Below are 23983 nucleotides of genomic sequence, written 5' to 3'. Positions count from 1 at the left end.
GATGTAGCATGAACATTTGATTTTACACTTTATCTGTACTCTTTCTCTTACAAAAACAATCTAGTTCTATGACGTTTCTCTGAAAATATAGATGAAAGTATTTTACAATTACTTATCATTACTAATTATTACAAGTATAGAATAACACCCACTCAATACTATATTAACCGACTCCCGGGTTCGATTCCCAGTGGGGGCACTCGGTCGAAAAAGTGTAACAGCTTTTTCAGGCCACCCACCTTGAATGAGGTTTTCCTGGCTTTTCCTCATTCACACCAGGTGGTACATAACTTATAGGCCCCAGGCCGCTTTCTTCCTTCCCTTTCACCGGATAGTGTGCTCGCCGAGGGACGTCATCCCTCAAACGTGACAGGCTAAATGCCCATAAGATGCCGAGAGCCCAGAAATATAAATCCTATATTAACCGACATAGTGACTTGGGGCCATATGCAGAGTCCTTCTGACGTGTGATTAGTGCAATACTAAAGCGTTCGACTTACATATGCTTCCTGCAGAAGTCGGGCGTTTAGCATGACGCTAATCATTTGTCAAAACGACTCTGCATAAGGCGGTTGTAGTTTTAAATCCCCCACATCTTGGATTCCCCCCAACAAACATTTCTGGGTGCGCGCCTGTCTCCATGTGTGTACATAAGCCTTGTTATGTATCATTCCGCTTTCCATTTCGTTGTTATATTATGTATTTACAACGGAAATATGTCATAATGTGCATTTTAGTTTGCGATAAAAGGCATAGCAGCTATAATTGATTCTTACCTGTTTTGCGTTGCATAACACTCCGCAATTTTTGTTAGTGCTGGTACAGAAACTCTCCTTTAGTCGTAAAGAAGAAGAAGAAGAAAATTAACCATCATCCTGATTATGTGTCCCGCGATTTCAAACAAAAATAAATACAAAAAGTTGTGATGTGCGGTGTCGAGTAGGATTCTATCAATAACCACCTTGATTAAAACATCGTTCGTGTTAATCAGATAAGAAGACATATATGCAAGAAAATATTGTAAGGTCTAATTTTTCAGTGCTCAATTTATTTAATCTACATGCTCTGATCATGAACCACAGTGGTCTAAGCATTGAGAAGTAAACAAATAGATTTGTTTGCTATAAATTAGAATGGTGTTTAGTTAGTTTTTATGCAGTTAAACAATCGGTGCAGATATACAATAGGAATCCATATAAATTAATCGTACACATTAATTATAGGTACACCACCCTTAATAATTGTCGAGCTTTTACTAACTTCATTGTCCTCAAGAGATTTGCGCTGGACAATAGCAATACTCCACCGAGCATAGATGAAATTTAAGAGTGCCACTAAAGGAACTGAAAATTAGCTACAATTATAGTTTGCATATTAATACAGCATCCAGACATGCCGTAAACATTGTAGTACAAAAGACAAACCAACTTATGCTAAGTAGCCACTAAAAGGGACAAGGATACGCAGTGAAATTTGAGGCAGCTTATGATTGCAAAATTCGAGGATTTTGACCCAGGGGAGGAAGTAACATATTACCAGTGGGTATCAACGGACAGAACAGAATTTATGAAAAGTACTGTCACTCTGGACGAGTATGTGACAATTTTGATACGAAAGCTTGAAAAACTTGTACCACAGAAAGAAAAATCTTGAGCCAGAGACAGCCGTCGTTCTGATGGACTTCAGTGAAAATTATTCCTCCATAATTCAAGACGTTCAGACCTACAGAAGTTCAAGGGTATCACTGGTCTACTGGTTCCTGTATCCTACACCCAGCAGTACTATATACACGGCTTCCTGGATCTGCAGACCTGACTGTTTCTAGTTTGTGTGTGATATCAGATGACTTGGAACACGATGTCGCATTTGTTGATGAGATTCAGAAACAAATAATTTCTTTTCTGAAAGAGCAATTTCCATATGTAAAAAAAATGTAAATTACTTTAGTGATGGATGCGCTGCGCAGTACAAGAATTGTAAAACCTTCATGAACTTGTCTTACCATTATGAGGATTTCTTCTTAAGTGCATCATGGTTATTTTTTGCTACAAGCCATGGTAAATCCCCATATGACGGTATTGGTGGGACAATTAAACGTCTGCTTATTAAAGAAAGCCTTCAAAGATGTTCTGATTTTTTAAATACGCCAGAAAAACTTTTTACCTTCTGTAGATCTCGCATTGAACATATAAATTTCAGCTTGCTGAAAAAAGAAACTCTCATAGATACACGCAAAAAAACTACAAAAGCGTATTTCTGGTGCAAAAAAAAATTCCTGGAATACGATCATATCACCAGATCTCTCCTCTAAGCCAAACCTCGATTGGGACAATGCGAATCAATGCTGATCCAGATTTCAGTTCCATTCTTCATTTTACTGAAGAAAAGATATCTTGTCGACTGGACATCGTGGACATTATCACTAATTCGTATCTTGCATGTGTTTACGATAATCATTGGTTTTTTGGGTTAGCGTTAGGTAAAGATAAAGAGGAAAATGATGTTTGAAGTCAAGTTTATGCACCCTTTTGCACCGGCGCCATCCTTTTACTGGCCTTCTGCAGGAACAGACGACGTCTGCCATGTTCCGATATCCAATATTATTTGTTCTGTGTGCGCCCCCTTTACTAAAGGCACTGGAAGATTGTATTATTTCTCAGATAAGGAGGTTCAGTTTGTGGAGGAACAATACAGGCTGCGTTTTGGTTAAATGAAGTAACAAGTTCCATCAGTCTCAAATAGTGAAATCCAATCACTATGATTGGCATATGCTGAGATTGATTTCATGGACAAGGAGTTTTGCATATTTCTTTGGTTACAAATTTTCAATTTAATGTAGTGGAAAAGTGCAATCCTTATTTTTATTTCGGTTTGAATACTAAAATGTAACTGTCGTAAATGTTGATAAGCAGAAACGACATTGAGTTTTGATCTGTACTTTCTATTGGTCCTGTTTCTATTTGTAAATTACGTGTAATAAATACGTCTTCCCGTACGGTACTCCCCCTCCCCCCCCCCGACTTTCATATAGCCTTTATTTCTACGTTATTTGAAAGATAGTGGACTGGAAATTTGGAAAATTTAATTCAATTTTAACATTAAATTCACTTTGATTATATTAGTAGTTCGGCAACTTTTTTTTTTTTTTTTTAAATAAAATTTCAGAAGTGAATGTTTTTAGCTTGGTTATCCCGCTTCTCTGAACCCCCACACATTTATTAAACAACACGTATACTGATTAATTACTTGAGATGTGTGTGAGTGAATCAAGCAATGATGTGCCAATATCTTGCTTGCATCAATGGCAATAACACTTTACAGATAGCCTGAAAAGCTGGCGCGTTGGCCTTATAGGGTTAAACGAGAATTACTAACCGAAGCATTCAAAATAACACTAATTTTATTTTACGGTCTCTTAGAACATACCTTAAGGTACAATTTTAAAAAAAGAGCGGCAAAGTAATTGGTCCGCCTCACAGCGATAATGCGCATTACGTAAAATTAGAAATTTACACAAAAAATTAACTGTTTTGAAGTGCAAGGGCACATTTTTCACCCTTAATGTACAACAATCTTGATTTCTCTCTCTCTCTCTCTCTCTCTCTCTCTCTCTCTCTAGACTTATATAGACTTAGGGTAGAAATTTCCAAGTGATACATTGCGTAGGTACTGAGATATAAATTTTTGTACGAGGGCTATCCAGAAAGTAGATTACGTTTTGGAATAAAAAATCAACAAAGTATAGGAAACAAATTTTATTATATACAAATGAAAGCCACACACAAATACTACTTTTCGACATAGTCACCATTCAAATTAAGGCATTTATCGTAGCGATGTACGAGCTTGGAAATTCCTTCGTCGAAAAATTCGGCCGCCTGCGACTTCAACCACTTCGTTACCTCTTCTTGCAGCTGTTCGTCGTCATCAAAACGCTGCATAGCCAGCCACTTCTTCATTGCTGGGAATAGGTGGAAGTCGCTCGGTGCCAGGTGGGGACTGTACGGCGGATGAGGAAACAACTCCCCCTGAAAAGATTCAAGAACTTCACGCGTGACATTTGCCGTGTGGGACCGGGCGTTGTCGTGAATCAACAAGATCTTAGAGCTCAACATTCCTCTGCGCTTGTTTTGAATTGCGTTTCTGAGGTTTTGCAGAGTTTGGCAATACCTTTGAGCGTTTATTGTAGTGCCTCTTTCCAGGAAGTCCACCAAAATCACACCTTTTCTGTCCCAAAAAACAGTCGCCATCATCTTCCTTGCCGACATTGTTTGCATGCATTTCTTGGGTTTTTGGGGAGAACCTGTGTGCCCCCACTGCATTGATTGCAATTTCGTTTCACAGTTCACGTGTTTCACCCATGTTTCGTCACCAGTAACGATGCGATCGAGTAAAGAGTCACCATCCTTATTGTAGGCGTCCAAAAAGTGCAACGCTGCAGCCATTCGCTGATTTTTGTGGTCCTCTGTCAAGATTTTTGGAATCCATCTTGCACAAAACTTGTGGTAACCAAGCTTTTCGCTGATGATTTCGTGCAACAAACTTCGCGAAATTTGTGGAAAACTCAAAGAAAGTTCCGTTATTGTGAACTTTCGATTTTCACGGACTTTAACATCGACTTTTTCGACAAGTTCGGCAGTCACTTTGCTGGGTCTCCCACTTCGATCTTCGTCGTGAACATTGGTTCGGCCATTTTTAAATCTTATGATCCACTGTCGCACTCCACCTTCAGTGATAATGTTGTCCCCATACACTTCACACAGCTGCCGATAGATTTCTATCGGTTTACAGTTTTTTGCTGTCAGAAACCTTATTACTGCACGCACCTCGCAGCTCGCGGGATTTTCAATTAACGCAGACATTTCAAACCGTCACAGTATCTTAACGGAGCACAGCACGAACCTCTCACTAGCACGGCTAGATGCCGACTGAGCTGCGCAACGCTCTGACCCCAAGATGGCCGCGCTAGCCCCGCCCCTAGCGGACACAGACGAAAACGTAATCTACTTTCTGGATAGCCCTCGTATTAAGATCTACGAATATTAGATGGCCTCGAGAACGACCGGGATGGCTGAAATTCTGAAACTTTAGTTTCGTATTTCTCACAAACTATTAGGATTTCGTAAGAAAAATTTTACAGGTCTTCATACCATAGTAGTAACAAGTACACGAAGTTCCATTAAAATCTGAATCGGTGGCTGACATTTCGGATTTTTTCTTGGTGATTTGCCGTGGAATGAGCCTATGGAAAAACTGGTGGGCTCGCGCAGGGATGTGAACGAAGAGAGCAGACGCGTCAGCGATGGTGTGAATGCGTGTAAGTAAAAAATACGATGCTGACACAGGTTTCCGCAACGATACGAATTCTCATAGCATTTGTTATGGTATGTCTGCTATAGCGCCGGATCAAACAAAATAAAATAATATCGAAATAAAAAATAAAAATTACTACATTTTGTTAGGTTACATTAGGCTAGCATAGGTTGAGTTGCAAGTCGGTTACCTTGAATACAGAGGCATGTAAGTTTTACAATTCGGAATAGAAAATTACTAGGCCTGTGTGCGTATAATTACGGCGTGTGGATGTAGGGGATAAAAACTACAGTGCAAAGAACAAACTAGCCTGTGCTAGGTGGCCTCTAAAATGCACGAATGCTATTTGACCGAGTCAAAGCAGGCCGAAGCTGATGGGCCCTCGCAGGATACGTCCGGTGGGGGCAGGCACGTGGGCTTTGGCAGTGATACGGGTTTTAATAGCACATTTCGTGGATTTCATACTGGTGACGCTCATTTGTAAACATAAAATACAGCTTCTATACGCTGTACAGAAATGTACCACCGGGGAATGTTTTAGAACACAGGTTCACCTATATAGTTTACTAGCTACGTTGTCTTGTTTCTGTACCAAAGTTTAATATTTAATTCACATAGTGTTGGCGTGTGAAGGCGGGTTAGAGCCCCGCAGAACACGTTGTTTTCTGTCTTTATTACAACTGAATGAGAAGGGGGACCTGTGTTCTAGAACTTTGCCCACCGCCGTAGTAGCCATCGAGCAGGTTAAGTTGGTTAGGTTGCACGTTTGTTAATTTTGTATTATTCTATAAAATTAAAATACGATATGATAGAACCTTGACATAGGCGCCATTTCCACACTCCTTTGCTTGCCAATAAATCTCCGCTAACTACTGTGTACGCAAGGAAATGTGGCTTCTGATAGTTGGGTAGATCATGTAAAGTATCGGAGGCGCTGTTGCCAGACGCTCCGCAACAGAGACAATACCTCTGGCGACAAACTTTAGACGTTTAACAAGTTGTCTCAACTACCGGCAACAGCGGGTTCCGTGACCTTCGTTGCCTAGAAACAGCGTGAAAGAATGCTGCTGTGATTGGCGAACAATCCTCCCTCTAGTTTTGTTTACAGCATGTGCAGCTATCTGTCAGAGGCCACCTTTCTGTAACTCGATAATAGTCCCTTCCACTTCCACATACAGTGCCGCTTAGAACACTCCATAACAACAATTACCTTCTTAACTTGAACTATTACCCTCACCTGACTTTCACTCACTCTTCCTCACAAACCAAAATAAATTCTTCAATTCAGCCGGTAAATTTCCTAAAATTGGTTCGGCGGTACAGCACTTAAACCCTTTTATGTTTTCACACTAGTAACGCTACACTTATAAGCATAAAATACAGCTTTTGTATACTGTGCAGAAATATTCCAGCAGCGGAAAATAATATCTAATACAGTTATCTTTCATATGTATTCACTTTAACCATTGTAAAGCATTTGTAATGATTTTAGACGTAACCATTTACTTGTAAACATAATATACGGTATTTTTTCCGAAGTTGGTCATCCCCCTGGTTTTCGACAAAAAGTGTAATAACAGCTACGAAAATTTTAAAATCATCAACTTTCAGTGGTGTAATAGAGTAGGGTAGGGTAGAGTAGAGTAAGATAGGGATATGTAGGGTAGGATACGATCGGGTGAGCTAGGGGTAAGGGAAGTTTGGACCGATTATGTTAAAATTAAAAAAAAAAAAAAAAAAAAGAGTGTAATTTCTCGTCTCTGCGTAAGAATACCAACTGGAGCGTCTCTGTACACCTGCAGTCATGTTCAAATCGCAAATGTTCGCCACTTTCCCACAATCCTGCCACGCGGTTACCTTGCACGAATTAGTTACCTCCGCTTGCCAAATAGTTCCATCTTTATAACCACTTATTTAAAAAAAAAAAAATAAAAAAATAAAATAAAATCCGCTCTTCTTACGTATTATCAAGCAGACATATGAGTAAGCTACTATCCATTTTTTTTTCAGTAAATTCAAAATTTTGTTAGATATGAATGACCAACTTTGGAACTTAATCTGTTAGATCTGTTCTAGTTTCATGTGGTAGTGTTCTAAATGTTCCGCTCAATCTTATAAGAATTTGTTTTTGGTCTCTCCACATTACCTCTTAATGTTTTCCTTTTTTTCTGACAATCTGTGGGCCCATACACTCGAAGCATATGTCATTGTAGCACTTAATAGAGTATCTTGGTACAGTCGAATTAATTTCATTGGAAGTTTATATTTACTATTTTCTATGGTTATTAATTTGTTTGCCACCTTACTTCCTTTATCTACAATGTATTTTATGTAGGGACTGGAGTTTAACATTTTATCAATAAATATTCTTAAGTATTTGAACTCCGTAACTCTTTCAAATTTTGTTGTTGCCAGTTTTGATTATTGGATCCCTTTGTAATTTAGCTCCAAAAATCATACTTTTGGTCTTTCTTTCTGGTAGACGAAGCTTACGTTTTTAACTCTAATTTTGCAATATCTCAATGTTTAGATTTTTTCAGGTCTTTACGTGAGTTGGCTGACGTGATGAGCGCTCTGTCGTGAGCAAAAGCCACTACTCTGTCCGTTGCTTCATTCATGTTGAGCATCTCTAGGCATGGTTGCAATTCGATATCCCACATAAGTGGGCACAATATCAATCCTTGGAGTCAACCTTTCTCCGTATTTAGTGTCAGATCTCTTTCTTCGTTTTGAATAACTTGTGTAAAATAAGTCATGATTATGCTTGTCTCTTGTGTAAAATAACTCTTATAATTTGGGGTTTTAGGTTTTTTGCGTTGTTTATCAGGAATGGTATCCACAAAGTTGTCAAAAGCCCCTTCAATGTCCACAAACAAGGCCAGAGCGTATCTTGTGGCAACACTGTTTTCCTTTATTTTATCAACGAAAGCGTTTAGGGCGTCTTCAGTTGATCTTAACTGCCCTGAAACCAAATTGAAGATCATCGTTTGTAATTCTCCGGTACCTACAGACGTGTTCAAATTATTAGACTCAACATTAAGTTTCTGAATATTTTACTGTTCTTACAATATTACATCAGAAAACGTGTTTAAACTTAGTCAAAATTACAGCTCTGTACCTCTGTTCTAGTTTCTTGTGGTCATGTCACATTCTTTTCAATATCAATAAAACAAATGCGTAGTGACATTCAAATTTAAATACTATACAGTGTGTGTATCTGAATTGGAAACAAAAAATGAAATGGGAAACTTACAGGAAAACGACCTCTCACATAAAGATTAATATTTCATATGAAATCCGTTATTCTTTATTAAGTCTTTTATCTTTTGTGGCATACTATGTAGGAGTTTAGCACATTTTGACTTCAATTCAGCATCATAATACCACAAATTGTTGATCTCCTCGATCAATTGATGTTTGGTTGTTATATGCTTCTTCTTTAGCCTTTCCTTCATGAAGCTCTAAGGGTTTTCAATCGGGTTCATATCAAGACTACTGTCTGGCCACGGAAGAACTCTAGTTTTGTTGTTCTCGAAGAATTGTGTCATAGTTTTACCCCGGTAGCATGGAGCTTCCTCATGCATAAACATGATGTGTGCGTCATCAAACCAGACTGCAGTCTGGGGAAGCTGTTCTATTTGAAGAACTTGTAGGTATTGGTCGTGCTTCATTATTCCCTTTTTTATATACAATTTCCCAGGCCCAAAGATAGACATCATACCCCAACCATGACTGAAGTAGGTTTGTTGGAGGTGTTCCAACTTGAATTCCTCCCCGGGTCGACGTCGCCCGTCGGGTCAGCACAAAGAATCCTTCGAATATTTTCAGGCGAAATATCAGCCATTTTTATGATTAAGTCTAGTAGTTGCGTTTCTATTTCCCAGAGCCAATCTTTTTAGTTTTCTAATACCTCTTAGCGATTGCTTTGGTTTTCACCCACATTTCCCAACCATATTTAGCTGATACATTTGCTTCTAGCTCATTGCAACGGAGATTTTACTCAGATTTTTTGCCCTACCTCAACTCTACTAGCAATTTATTGTTGTGTATATTTCCTTCCGCCAGAAATGTTTTGACAACTTCCACTTTGCGCGGAGACAGGTCTCTGGCTTTTCCCCATTGTGCCGCGATTACAGGACTTCACAGAATTAAAGATTAATACACAAAACACGTCACGATTACTACATTGGCCCATTCGAACTGTTGAACGCTTTGAATGTCGTAACTGCTTAGGACTGCAACCACAATACTTCAGTTTGTAATTTTTTTTATAGAAACCACAATAGCTGTCTACAACTGAAATATCACTTTCAGAACTCACTCCCCTCCACTAATGCCATATGCTGTTCAGCGGTGATATCACCACTTCAACTGTACAGTAAACAAATGAAGCATCGTATGTTGGTGGTTTAACCATTAAATTACATGTTCTAAAACTCCGAAATTAGGACTGCAACATCAACCTTGCATTTTCCGAGCGTGAGTCTAATAATTTGAACATGTCTGTAGAAATTATGTTTGCACTTACCCTTTCAAAATTTTTGCTTATCAAGCAGATTGGTCAGTAGGAGCAAATATCCATGGGGTCTTTTTCAGGACTCTTCAGTAGTATTATTAATTTTGATATTTTCCAGCTATCGGGTATTTCTTGATTATTTAGTATAATACAGGGTTCATACACTACCTTGAAAACTTGGAAATCTCAGGGAAATTGATTTTGAAAGAAAAAATCCTGGATAATTTAGGGATCTCAGTCATATCTAGTAAAAAGAACTTGAAATATCAGGGAAATTGAGTTCAGTATTTTTGTATATTTTGAATGTACAATATTCAAATATGGAACAGAAGTATTTACTTATTAATTATCTTAGTAAGCTTCTCAACTTAAATTTTATTTATTTTAGTTATTTATTTTCTTGTGACTTAATATTTAATTGCAATCGTTCATTGAAAAGAAGGGTGGCCCTTCTTAAATATATAAATATATTATTCTTAAATTTATGTATTCTCTTACTGTTATTTTCTTCCACTAGACCTGGAAATTGCAAAATTAATACCTGGAAAATTCAGGGAAGTTGAGTACATTATTTTTGTGTGAACGCTGTAATATTAAATTGCCAGGTAATGTAGGGGGTCCAAATTTCTTTATTCTTCTTGTATATCTCGTTTTTGATGCGTCTAGGCCTGGTGCTTTTTTCTGTTTTTAACTTCATTATGAGATCTAGTACTTTGCTATTTGTCACGGGTTCTATGTCATTTGATTCCGATGTTGGCATATCTTTGTACCGGTATTCTTTGCGTAATTCCTGTTGATATAAAGTTTCTTCTCTTGTATGTGTATATGTCCCATCATTTTCCTTGCGGTGCATAACGTAATAGGATTAATTATTTGCATTATCAGTCTGTATGTAGTTCTATGTTCCTCTTTACAAAATTTTTTTTAAGCTGCAATAACTTTTTCAGTATATTTTTCTTTGATTGATCTGTAAGCCCCCAATCTTCTTTGTTTCAGTATTGGGGCTAATGCTGACTGATCACTTTTTCTTTTCGCCTTCATTATTTTCTTCAGCCTTTCTATTTCGGTGTCCAAAACTCACCGTGTTTTTGTTTCTGATTGTTTATTGCAACTGCCTGTTGCGAGATATGTTGAGACTTCTATTTGTTCCACCATATGGTTTTGTATCTTCTGTTGCTTCCAGTTGTGGTAACTTTAGTTTTTGTATAAATAGTTTCCAATTTGTCCTTCGAATATTAAAGTTTACAGTTTTGATTCCTCGTTCATCTAATTTAACCTCATAAGTAATGACTTCATGGTCACTGCTTAATGCTTTGTCCTGCGTTGATCAATTTATTATTTTTTCACACATTTCTGCAGTACACGTTGTTATATTTATGTAGAATTCACCTCTGGGGCCCACAAAAGTTGTTTTAATTATTACCAATCCAATTTGTTGTATGAAATCTAGAATTTCGCCTCTTTGGTCTGTAATGGGAGAACCCAAGTATTAGATGTAGGATTTGCTTCCATTGCTAATAATAGTTTCTTCTCTGGATTTCGCCATGTTATGTTTTATAGTTTTCTTGCAAATAAATATATTCTTGCTATACTGTATATATATATATTGATTATCCAAAGTGTGTCTTTCCCGTATGTAACTTCAAAGCAAATCATCCACTTATCACAATACTGGGAATTTTTAATATCTCAAATTCTTTATTCATAACAACCATTATTGCCATGGTTCGTTTTTACCGTGTATGTTTCTTGAATTTACAAAAAGCGCTACCAGTTTATTATTTACAGTATATGGTTCTTGTAGTACAATTTTATCATTTATTTCTACGTATCTCCTTAGTTCCGTCGTTACCAATTTAGATCTTTGGGCATTGTTTTGTGCTATTTTTAGAGTTTTAAAGGGATCATGCACATTTGGTGTGTCTATATAGGCTTCCTTTCCAGATTTTCCGAAATCAAAATAGACTTCCCTATGGACATTGTCCATCTACTTGTATACATTTTCTAGATTCCAATAATTTCCTTTCTCTGAAATGTCTGTCTACCAAATAGGATAGTTCTCAACTATTGGCAGGTAGGTCATATACCCTCAACTCCATCCTATCCACCTCCTCCAGGACTGAATAAGTAATTGTTCTTTCTTTTTCATGCAGGTCTCGTATAATTTGCATATAAGCCACGTTTAGGATCTGTTTATCTTCCAATTTTGCTAGTTTATATTTGTACTCCAGATTCTCATATAATGGCCATGGTTCTTTTATAATTGGTGTTTTTGCGCTGTATTTTATTGTTGATGAAATTGAGTTACTTTGGATTGGTTCTTCTGCCGGGGGGAATAAGAATTTATCTTTATTTTCAACAAACGATTCGCTTAATTTCCGAATTTCCTCTAGTTTCTCCATTTGTGATTAATTCGAATTCGGTTCTCTAGAAATGTTTTAAATTCTCCTACATAGTTTACATTCCCCGATATCTCCGTTTGAACACATTTACCTTTCATCGATCTTGTTGCTTTTTTTTTCTAAAAAGTCTTCCATCCTTTGTCTATCTCGTTTTAATTTATTTGGTGACTTGTTTTTTTCTTTGATTTTGTGTTTTGATTCTATCTTTCAGCCATTAATTGATTCTGCTGATTATCCTTTCACGTGCGACTCTGTAGGAGACACATTCCTCTGTATTGGGAGTTTGGCAAATTTTGTGTCTCCGTTTACATGGCACACAAATATTTTTATCATTGTCTTCGCATTCTTCGAACTTACACCTTAGTGATCCACTAAAGCGGCACCTCTGCTTCTCTTTGTTATCTTAGTACTTTGTTACATGTTCGAATTCCTGGCAAATGTAACATTATGGTACCACTAAGAAATCCTTTACTTTATGAGACTCATAATCTATATAGATTTTGTTCTTATTTATTAACAGTTTCCTCTCTTCTGGGGTCACTTCGGTTACTAGGTGGTACTTCCTTTGACTCTTTTTCCCAGCCCTAAAGCGGGCTTTTATTTACTTTGCCTCCTCGGTTTCTCCGCCTTCAAAATTTTGTTTTATAGGCTCTGCTAGTATTTCTTAATCTTCCATATCCAAAGTAGTGATGGGAATTCTGATTCCTTTCTGGTATTCGATTCCTTTGGATTCGTTGAGTTAAAGGAATCATAAAAAGTAACGACTACTTTCGTTACTTTGATTACAAGCACTCATGTGTCCCTCTGAATCCCTGTACTCAGTTGCCTTTTCGGTTTCTTTCCCTCAGTTCTGATTACCAGTACTCAAACACGTTTTCGAAAGCTTGCTTCTCGCTTTTGCCAGTGTATTCAGTTACAGTTTGGCTTCGTAGTAGTTCGTATATCTTCGACAGCATACTATTCATAAAGCAATCAAGTAGAATTCTGCTCGGGGTGAGTGAAAGGGAGAAAGGGAAAGAATATTTTTAGGCAACTGACTTCAAAAGAAAATAGCACCTCCCGCTCCATCCTCTTTAGAGGGAGTGACTCCACCGAGCGATGGAAAATAGTTGTTTTCATTCTTCCTTCCTTAATGAACACCCGACATAGAACTGCCATAAGTTTGATACTACTATTGTGAATAACTGCGGGGCGGCTTAATAAGACAAAGAATGAAGGGTTGTGTTCCACTGTATTTTAATATGCTTTTTAAAATATAGTGTTGGTTATTTACATGAATTTGAAGTAAATTAACATAATATCCTCCTTGCGTGCGGAAAAGCCAAGGCTAACCATGGTCGAGATAAATTTTGGGTAACTTCACTAGAATTTAGGCATCTATTCGAGCAGATGTCTGCAGATTGAACGCTAAATTTTTAGTTTTGAGCACTAGCAACATGAACATAGCTGTTTCTTGGGCAATTAGCCAAGTGAATCTAGGTCGTTCAACGTTTCGAGAACTGACATTGTTCTTGTCTTCAGGATAAGGTATGAGAGACCAAAAACAAAAACCTTTATTATCTAGGTGCTGGTAGGAAGATGGCGGAATTTGGTCAATGCCGACGTCCAATCAGTGTCAGTATATGGGCTTAATTGTGACTGGCTGGTCATCACGACAGCAGGAAACCTTCAGTTCTTATTTCACTGGCAACATATTTTTCTTTATGAAAAGATGTTGATGACTTATTCTTGGTTCGCAAGTTTCATTATTAATGTGTTGCAGTATGTGGCAACCCTGAAATCACTAGATTTTAATTCACGGCGCTAAAGTGCAGGACTACCAAGAGCTCAAACTTTCAACTGGTAATCGTAAACTCTGTTAGTGGTATACACTCTTGCATTAGAAAATGCTAGATTCCTTAGAAGTACTGCAGGAAGATGTCTCAATACACATTTTGAAAACACTTTAATTTGCGTTGGCTACGGGCTCAACTAGTAGTACTACTGTTTAGCAACAGCGTCAGTGTTAATCGATGTGATCCATTCAGTTGAGAAAGTGTAGCGATGGCACAACTACAACTATAATTTAAACAGCAAAAAAGCTATCTGAAATGGAATTGGAAGAAGTGTAGCGACAATGGAGGCAATAATATGGAACTAAACCACAATTACGCGTAAGCGTTGTTCACTTGCACGATAAGTTTGAAAGCAGTGATGAAAATTTTCCGATTCATAAAAACATACTCCACTTATTCCTACATCGTTGTATAGCTGATGTGAGATGGAAAATTTTCTTATATACTTTTCCGGAAAATTTTCCGTTCTTAACAAATATCAGTGATCAAATAACAGTTCCTCAGTATTCATAAAATTGATTGAAATCATGTAGGGAAATGTTAAGAAGTGAAAGATCGTTTAAAAAATCTGAAAATTTTCATGGCTCAGACAATTTTCAGTACTATGTAGGAACAAGTGAAACAATTTTTCATGAATCGAAGAATTGTCTGTCCTGTACAGTGATGAAAATTTTCCGATTCATTAAAACATACTCCACTTATTCCTGCATCGTTGTTTAGCTGTGATGTGAGATGGAAAATTTTCTTCTATATTTTTCCGGAAAATTTTCCGTTGTTAACAAATATCAGTGATCAAATAACAGTTCCTCAGTATTCATAAAATTGATTGAAATCATGTAGAGAAATGTTAAGAAGTGAAAGATCGTTTAAAGAATCTGAAAATTTTCATGGCTCAGACAATTTTCAGTACTATGTAGGAACAAGTGAAACAATTTTTCATGAATCGAAGAACTGTCTGTCCTGTACAGCGATGAAAATTTTCCGGAAAATTTTGAAACGGAAAATTTTCCGATTCATAGAAACATATTCCACTTATTCCTACATCGTTGTTTAGCTCTGATGCGGGGTGGAAAATTTTCTTTTATATTTTTCCGGAAAATTTTCCGTTAACAAATATCAGTGATCAAGTAACAATTCCTTAGTATTCATAAAATTGATTGAATTTATGTATAGAAATGTTAAAAATTGAAAGATCGTTTAAAGAATCTGAAAATGTTCATGGCTCAGACAATTTTCAGTACTATGTAGGAACAAGTGAAACTATGTTTCATAAATTGAAATATTTTGTGTTTTGTATGGAAAAATTCAAGAACTTTTTATGAGTCGGAAAATTTTCATCATTTTGAAGCAAAAAGTAAAACAACTTTTTGTGAATCGGAAAGTTTTATTGCTCTGTAGAAACTAATATAAGGAATTTTCATGAATCGGAAAATTTTCATCACGATGTAGAAACAAGTGAAAACACTTTTTATAATCCGGACAGTTTTGGATATTATGTATAGTGACGTTAGGTGGAAATTTTTCCACTATATTTAACTGCACGTTGAGATATACAATTCTTGTAGAGGAAAATTAGACAGCAACAAATTATAATTTTCCAATTAGATTTCGGGAACCAGAAAATTTTCTAATATTTCAAGTTGGGAAGTAAAACTTACATAGTGTTTCTCTCTCTCTCTCTATATATATATATATATATCTACTTATTTATAAATGTTGCAGAATGTAAATCTATAAAAGTAGTAAAGCTATGAGGAAACCGTCTTATGCGTATTAAACTGACGAAATCTAATATTGTAAGATCACAGGTAGATTCTGAGGGAAGAACGCATTGAAGTTTGTGAAACATTCTTGAAATGAAGAATCGTTAGATTTTCACTTCATGAAACTTTTTAAGACAATATTTATTACCAATAAATTTTACGGCTAAACAGCGAGTAGGATTAAGTGGAGCATGCTTTTATGAATCGGAAAACATTCATGACTTTTAATAAATTGAAATTTTAAATAATAGAATTGGATATTTGTACTCTACGAACTCATGTTCTCTGCACTTTGCATACACACACACAGAGAGGAATTGATTTGATTTTGAGTTTAACGTCCCTTTCAGGAGCGAGAATATATAAGACGGGACCAACTGATTAACCCCGCTGGAAATCGAAGCCAGGTCTTCCATGCCAAAGGCGCGTATGCTAACCGCTTAGCAACGAAAGAGCTCGCAGATGAAGAGAGAGAGAGAAACACTGTGTAAAATTTTACTTCCCAACTTGAAATATTAGAAAATTTTCCGGTTCCCGAAAGCTAATTGGAAAATTATAATTTGTTGTTGACTAACTTTCCTTTACAGAAATTCAATTTTGTAGCTGAATGTGCAGTTAAATATAGTGAAAAATTTTCCACCTAACATCACTATACATAATATCCAAAATTGTCCGACTTATGAAAAGTTTTTTTCCATTTGTTTCTACATCGTGATGAAAATTTTCCGACTCATAAAAAGTTCTTCAATTTTTCCATATAAGACAGAAAATATTTCGATTCATGAAAAATTGTTTAACTTGTTCCTACATAGTACTGAAAATTGTCTGAGCCATGAAAATTTTCAGATTCTTTAAACGATCTTTCACTTTTTTTTATATTTCTGTACATGAATTCAATCAATTTTATGATTGCTGAGGAATTGTTACTTGATTGCTGATATTTTTTTTAGAACGGAAAATTTTCCGGAAAAATATAGCGGAAAATTTTCCGAAATGGAAAATTTTCCACCTCACATCACTATTTGAAAGGGAAGAAACAGTGGTGGATATGCATAAGGGAAGAGCAGGCTGGCCTTGCAGAGCTACAAGTGAAGCGCCATCTGTTTATGTGTTGATGGGGTGACCATCGTCGCGATTTTTTTGACAAAGAATAACACATTTTGTTCGATTCCTAATTACATCGTGCGTAATCTTGATTAATTTGCTTTAGTACAATTTAACTGATCAGTAAACAACTGTTAGTTCAAAATATTAGCGCACCTACAGTAACACAATGCCACTATAGATTTGAGTGTCCAGTGTTAGATCTTCACAGTGGACAGATGAGAGGACCAGGTTCATTTCTAGAAACATTAAATGTGTTTTGCTCACCTGTTTCAATTTTAGGAAGGATAGTTGTAGTGACTTTTATAGTTACTTAGTAAGCCTGGCTTATTGAATGTAATAGAAACTTGAAGTAAGTTTGTTAGAGCAACCAACATAAATAAATAATTCCAATAACAAATGAGCTATTGACAGTATTTTGGCACAGATATTTGGTTACTAGCAAACGCTATAAATTATATTTTGATTATGCAACACTGCTTTATTATGTTTCCGGTTAGATAACAAACTGTTTCATGTTTTCATTTTGTACTAGTATTACTGTGAAATCATTAACTTATTTCAAAATAACTTTTACTGAACATTTATTTTATTTATTTATTTTGCTTGTTCTCCCTCTTGTAGTGGCTAGCGCGCGCTCCTTTGGTGCGTAGGATTCCGGTTTAGATTCCTGTCGGGAAAGCCTTGACGTTTTAAGTAGAGTTATGGTGATTCGGATTCCACCTCCAACTGTGAACCCATGTGTCGTATATCATCGGTGCTGAAAGGGACGCTAAAATCCAGTCTTAAGTAACCAGTAAGTAAGCATCCCATTTTTAGCTTTTTGAAAATACTGTCACCGTAGTGTTAGACGCATTCACACACACACATACACTCACTCACGAGAGAAATCAACACAACAATGTTCAAGTGAAACAGGAGTGAGTAGGACTAGCATAAGTCGTGTTTTGCAGAGAGTATAAGGAAAAACTTACAATTCACAGCGCTTATAAGCATTGAATAAGGGCAACCCAGACAGAAAAATTCAGGTTTGTGAATGGTTCGTTGCACAGATGGAAGATGATGATAATTTTGTTTGCAAAATGGCAGTGTTAACGCTAATGCCAACCAAGATTTTTAGGGTTTTGGCTCACATAGTGCATTCCCAGTTTTTGCAACAATTAGACATTTTTCCGTAAGTGTGTAAACTCTGACATCCAGTCAAACACCAAGTGTACAAATAATTACGTAATTTGCAATTTCTAAAACATAGTGCCCCTAATGTTCTTAGTTGCTGAGAATTGCGTTTTTCATCATTCTCATGATTTTGTGAGCTGTATTTAAACAAAAAGTGATGACGTTGCTTCGGTCACTTCAGCAATTCGGCCAATCCAAAGATTTTTTTTTTTTTTTTTAACTGCGAATTAGTGAAGCGTCACTTGTCTTCAGTTGGCAGGATGGTTGGATTACAGTCAACAGCTCGTTTCACAGCACGGCAGCCAAATGTACTTTTAATATACGAGGTATGGCTAGAAAAAAACCGGACTGATGCTACAAAATCTTTTATTGGACATTTTGCGCAATGGGAACTCTTATCATCTTCAAAGTACTCCCCTTCACGATCCTTATATCGTTCCATACGATTCTTCCATTGTTGGAAACAGTGTTGCCAGCCATTTTTTAAAATATTGTTCATGACATCAACACTTTTCTTTTCACAGCTTCTACACAGCTATGTCTAAAATCTGGCTCCTTTCAGGGCTGACTTCACAGAGGGGAATAAGAAAAAGTCACACGGAGCAAGATCCGGCGAATATGGCGGGTGATCTAACACTGGAATGCCATGTTTAGCCAAAAATGTCTCAATTGATAGGCCGTATGGACAGGAGAATTGTCTTGGTGCAGAATTCATGACTTCGTTTGCCACAAATCAGGTCGTCGTCTTCTTACTCGCTCATGAAGGGTTGTCAAAACATCAAGATAATAATGTTGGTTTACAGTTTGACCCTCGGGTTCTCAATGAATGTATACGATCCCACGGATGTCGAAAGAAACAATCATCATGGCTTTGAATTTCGATTTGCTCATTCGAGCTTTCTTCTGGCGTGGAGAATTCGGGCTCTTCCAATGCATTGATTGACGCTTTGTTTCAGAATGGTACGTGAAAAACCACGATTCATCACACGTATTCACTTTTGCTAAGAATGTAGGATCCTTTTCAATATTTCTCAAAATGTCAGTACAAATATTCACTCGAGCTTCCTTCTGTTCCATTGTCAGGTTTCTTGGCACCAATTGTGAAGACACTTTACTTATGTTCAAATTCTCATGTAAAATTTGACGAACACTTTCTTTGTCTATTCCTATGATATGAGCAACAGCTCTAAAGCTCAATCGACTATCTTTCCGAATCATCACTCACTTTTTGAATGTTCGTTTCTGTTCTCGACGTAAAAGGTCGTCCTGGAGCGTGTCATCTGTGATAATTTCCCGTCCCTCTTTAAAACGTTTAAACCACTCAAACATTTGTGTACGTGATAAGCAATAATCTCCATACACTGATTTTAACATATCGTACGTTTCTGTTGCGTATTTTCGCAGCGTGCACAGAAACTTCACATTAGCACGCTGTTCCATTTTAACACAGCATTTTTCCGACGGAGCACAGACGTACGTTCCGCTTTGTACAAAGACCACAGCAAAACTGATCGACCTGCATCCAGGGCAGTCTGTCATTCAGAAGGCAGGGTATCGTGCTATAGAATCATGCATTGCTTTACCTTCATGTACACGTTGTTTATCAGTAGCTAAATCAATCCAGGTTTTTTTTCTAGCTGTACCTCGTATTAGAGTGTTTAACCATTTCTTTTCGACGATGCTTATGTAAGTATCCGACGATAACTTAAGAGCTGATTATAGAAATAGAGTTTTTGTTAATGAACATTTCTTTGAAAGTTGATCTGTTGAAGTATCTGGATGATGAACATTGAATTCTTATTCTAAGCAGTAAGTTGATTTCCTTCATGTTATTAGTGATAGTGGTTATCGGACAGCTCTTAAGGCGTCCATCAGCGAACAACTTGTTTCATCTAAAGTGCACCAGATACTTCGCCGGAATAAAATAACAATGAGAAATAGTAATATAGCATTTATTCACAATATCATACCATACTGAAATAATATAACTACGAGCACAAGCGTATGATCAATATTGTTTCTCAGGTAAGGGCGTCAATGTTATTTTTCTCAGTAACTGCCATTTGTAGGTTTGTCTATTTTTAAAAATTATTTCATTTTATTGAAACAATCTGAATCGAAATAAGTATTTCATGTGCATTTCACTAATTAAGCGTCAGGGTCGCTTGTTTTGTCTTGTTAAAATGTAGAAACCAACTCCTTTTTTATAATAATTTCTTTCTTCTACGGTGTGGCATCAATGTATAGTAATCAAAACCCAACATTCACGACATTCTTCATATTGCACGGGAAAAATCAACAGCTAGGAGCTGTTGGGCAAATTTCGCGCTTTTGACAAGATGTTGTTTTAGATGTGATTTGATTCATTTCATGTGAAATCGGTTTATTTAATAAGAAAAGCCATCAGCTGATAGTTCTAGTGTGGTGTTATGAGGCACAGCTAAAATTAAATGGCACGATTAATCGGAAAACTGTATACTGGGCCATCGAGAATCTAAGTTGCACACTAATATTGGTCGTATTCGATCATTTTTACTTGTCACCCCCTACCCCTCCATGCAGATAAGGTGACAAAAACCTAAACTAGTCCATGGTGCATTCATGTAAACTACTGCTCACAAAAATTTCGATGCCTTCCAGAGTATAAGTCCGAAAAAAATGAAGTTAGATCCCTATGTCCCTCGGATCTATGCTTACAAGGACATCTATTTTCCCTTTATTATTAAAGTACCATGTCTAATCTTACAAAACAGATGACTCATCTGATATTGCTGCCAACTAAATACGTAATTGGCATATAGTAAACAGCCATAAAATGGCAGATATTCAAATCAAATTAAAAAAAAAAAAAAAGGCATGTTGTGTAGAACACGATTTAAACGTGTAGGAAGCACATGATCTCCAAGATAGCGACATACAAATGGAATAATTTTAAGCTTTAGGATGTGTAGCTTTAGCCTGAGACTGGTGACTAGCGTGATATTGTAGTTTTCAGCTTCTTCACCTTTGAAAGTGACACATGTCAGTTGGACATTTCAGTCGCATCAACATCATTGTAATAGTGTATGTTCGTAGCTTTTTTAATTTAATTTTATTTATTTATTTTATTTATTTATTTATTTTATTTATTTATTTATTTATTTTATTTTATTTATTTTATTTTATTTATTTATTTATTTATTTATTTTGACTGATTGATTAGTTTGCTTTAGTTCATTTAAGATTTTTAATTTGCGCCAACGTGATATCTACACCTTAACTCTAGATCAAAATACAGTACTCTCCACCGCGAATCGAACCCGTAAATGCACACTAGCCGCTTGTTCACAAAGAGGTACATGGGATTTTTCGTTTCTATTTGGTTAGGAATATTGTGAATAAGCGTAAACTTTTAAAATATGTTTAAAGAATTTCGCGCAATTATTGACAGATAAGATGATAATTTATAGCTGAAGAAATTTAATGAAATATTGGTAATGTGTTTTCTCACGCTAGAAAAGAAAGAGTACTTATACTTTTTCGTTGTAACCTTTTAATATCAGTATTTCACTCTACTGTCTATTTAAGAATAAGGGGGAGAGAGTTTCATATATATATGCTGTTCTTTCAAAGTACTCATATTATACGCACCTAAATCTATGGATTTTTTTTTTTTTAAGTCATCCTTCACTCCATAGCCAAACTTGTAGGATGATCGTACTCCTTACTTAGTATGATCTCATAAAGAAAATTACCGGGAATAGTTGATTTTATCAAACGCAAACGACAAGGAGAATGCTTTGGTTACTGTGTCAACGAATAGCTTCCCTGAGTGCACGAGTTAAGTTTCGTAACACTGGATAAAGATAAGACACAAACTGATGCCAGTATTTGAATATGTCACTATTCTGCTCACCATTATCCACAAATATATGAAGGATTCATCATAAGAAGACAACTAATCGTTTGCGGAATACACGTTTTTCTGCTTTTCACTTACGCATTTGCTATCAACACATAAATTTAGTAGAGCAACTGATGCTACCAGCTCTTTACTTATTGTTGTATTTCTGTGTACAAGAAATGGTAACCACTGTAAACGCAGCATTGCTTCAGATAAAATGCTGAATCCTCTCAACCATGTAAATAGTGCGTTCCACTCTTCACAACGTGTGGTTCAAACGTTTCAGTCTCAAAAAAATACATTTTCTACACTACTACCCAGAAGCTAATGACCGAGACAGGTCATGATTTCTTTTGAGAAGTGGAAAGCTCTTATCCAAATGAAGATATTTTTAAATTTGTCTGGCAACGACAGCTGAATATTTTTAGTCATTCTGTAGACGCCTTCAACACACGATAGGAATGTATACTGCAGATTTGTTTGAACTGAAATCGGAAAGCATTTGCGTAAACTTAATTTCCTTCAATTTTGTTCAGGTGCAAATTTTTCGTTGAAAGCGACATTTTGCGACAAAGTGGACATAAATGCAAAACGTACAGTGCGACAGAGCGGTCATATTGGAATTCAAGAAGGGGCCCTAATAGACTACGCTCAAATCATGTGACCGATTTTTTGTATAAAAACGTGGGCCATCCCAAACTTGAAATTGAAGTCAAACAGAGGGTACCAGGGTGGACTGATTTAAATCAAGATTTAAATCACTTGATTTTTTAAATAAAAATCGTTGATTTAAATCGAATTCCGAAATAAATTAATTTAAAGTGAAAATAAGTAAAATTCCGTTTCTGTTTTGTTATTTCGATTATGGAAATTAATAATCATAATACAATGAGACTCAAATGTACAGTATAGTATGAAAACAAACGTCATGCAGAGGATGATTAGGGAAAATCCCGTTTTGAACAGATAACGGAGCAATCCTGCTTTCTTCTTTTCGTAACATTGGGTTTGGGTTTTAAGATCTTAACTATTCCAACGGGGAAATCACTATCGACATTTAAGACGAGAATTCTTTTTTGTACGAGTCTGTTTGTTTGTTCCTAGATAATAGGGTGTATTTAGAGGGGTCCTATCCCCTCTCCATTTTTGTTTTTTGTTTTATAACTTTTGGCGAAATTTATGTATTTCATGCTGCAAGCTAGTTCTGAGTTTTTAAAAATAGGCCCCTGCCAAATATAAGTAACTTTTGTGAAAAAAGTGTCATTTTGATAAACGTTGCTGTACTTTTTCCTTAATGCTTAACCTTTTAAATTACATAATTAAATTATTATATTTAAATTATATTATATTTTTAGGTGATAGGGTAGAATCTTCATTATTCGATTTAAAAAGTACCAGTAAGATTTTTTTACTTCGTTTTCTTCAAGACTGGAGGCATTCTAGAACACGTTACATGTGCTTTCACGCCTTTCTGCGTTGAGGTATAGTGTGTGATGACGTCAAATTTAAAAAGATGATATTTTTTGTTATGTGTATTATTATTATTATTATTGGGCGGGTTATATCTTGCACTCAGAAGACTGAAATTTTGCACACTCGTTCAGTGCACCCCTTAATAATTTTCAGATCTCTGTGTGGAAACAGTGGGGTCCAGAGGGGCAAAAATGTTTTTAAAAAAAGAATATTTTTAACAAAAACATAGCTTTTTTCGTGATTTTCCCGCCTCAGATGGAGACATATGAATGGTACCGTTTCAAAGGCTGTTCTATTCTGAAGAAAATGATGTACGTACTATGCTCTTAGGATAAATTGGGATGTCTCAGGAAACTGTTATCTGAGATCTTGTTTTATACGGGAATCTGGGGTATTTGGGGAATATTATTTTCCGCGGGCTTACTTTTGCACCTACAAGATTGAAATTTTGCACATTTACTCAGTGCACCCCTCAGTATTTTTCAGATTTGTTTCAGATCTCTGCCTTAAAACAGGGA

General features: G+C 36.3%; 1 protein-coding gene across 2 annotated transcripts in view; it reads left to right on the top strand.

The window, feature by feature from the left end:
• The first annotated feature begins 863 nt into the window (after positions 1 to 863).
• The window catches only part of LOC145678581 (aminopeptidase N-like), a 151818-nt gene continuing 128698 nt past the window's right edge, over positions 864 to 23983 (top strand). Inside the window, exons 1-2 of one of the 2 annotated variants that reach the window (XM_081748896.1) lie at positions 864 to 1020; positions 17558 to 17729. The gene's annotated coding sequence lies outside the window, so the exon portion shown is untranslated. Of the gene's footprint in view, positions 1101 to 17557; positions 17730 to 23983 lie in introns of both variants that reach the window. The other variant, XM_081748897.1, reaches the window with a different exon arrangement.

The sequence above is a fragment of the Thermobia domestica genome, chromosome 2 (assembly GCF_964235325.1).
Source record: "Thermobia domestica chromosome 2, izTheDome1.hap1.1, whole genome shotgun sequence".
Lineage (NCBI taxonomy): Eukaryota > Metazoa > Arthropoda > Insecta > Zygentoma > Lepismatidae > Thermobia > Thermobia domestica.
The sequence above is the reverse complement of the archived record's forward strand: the minus strand, read 5'-3'. Positions and strand labels throughout refer to the sequence as shown.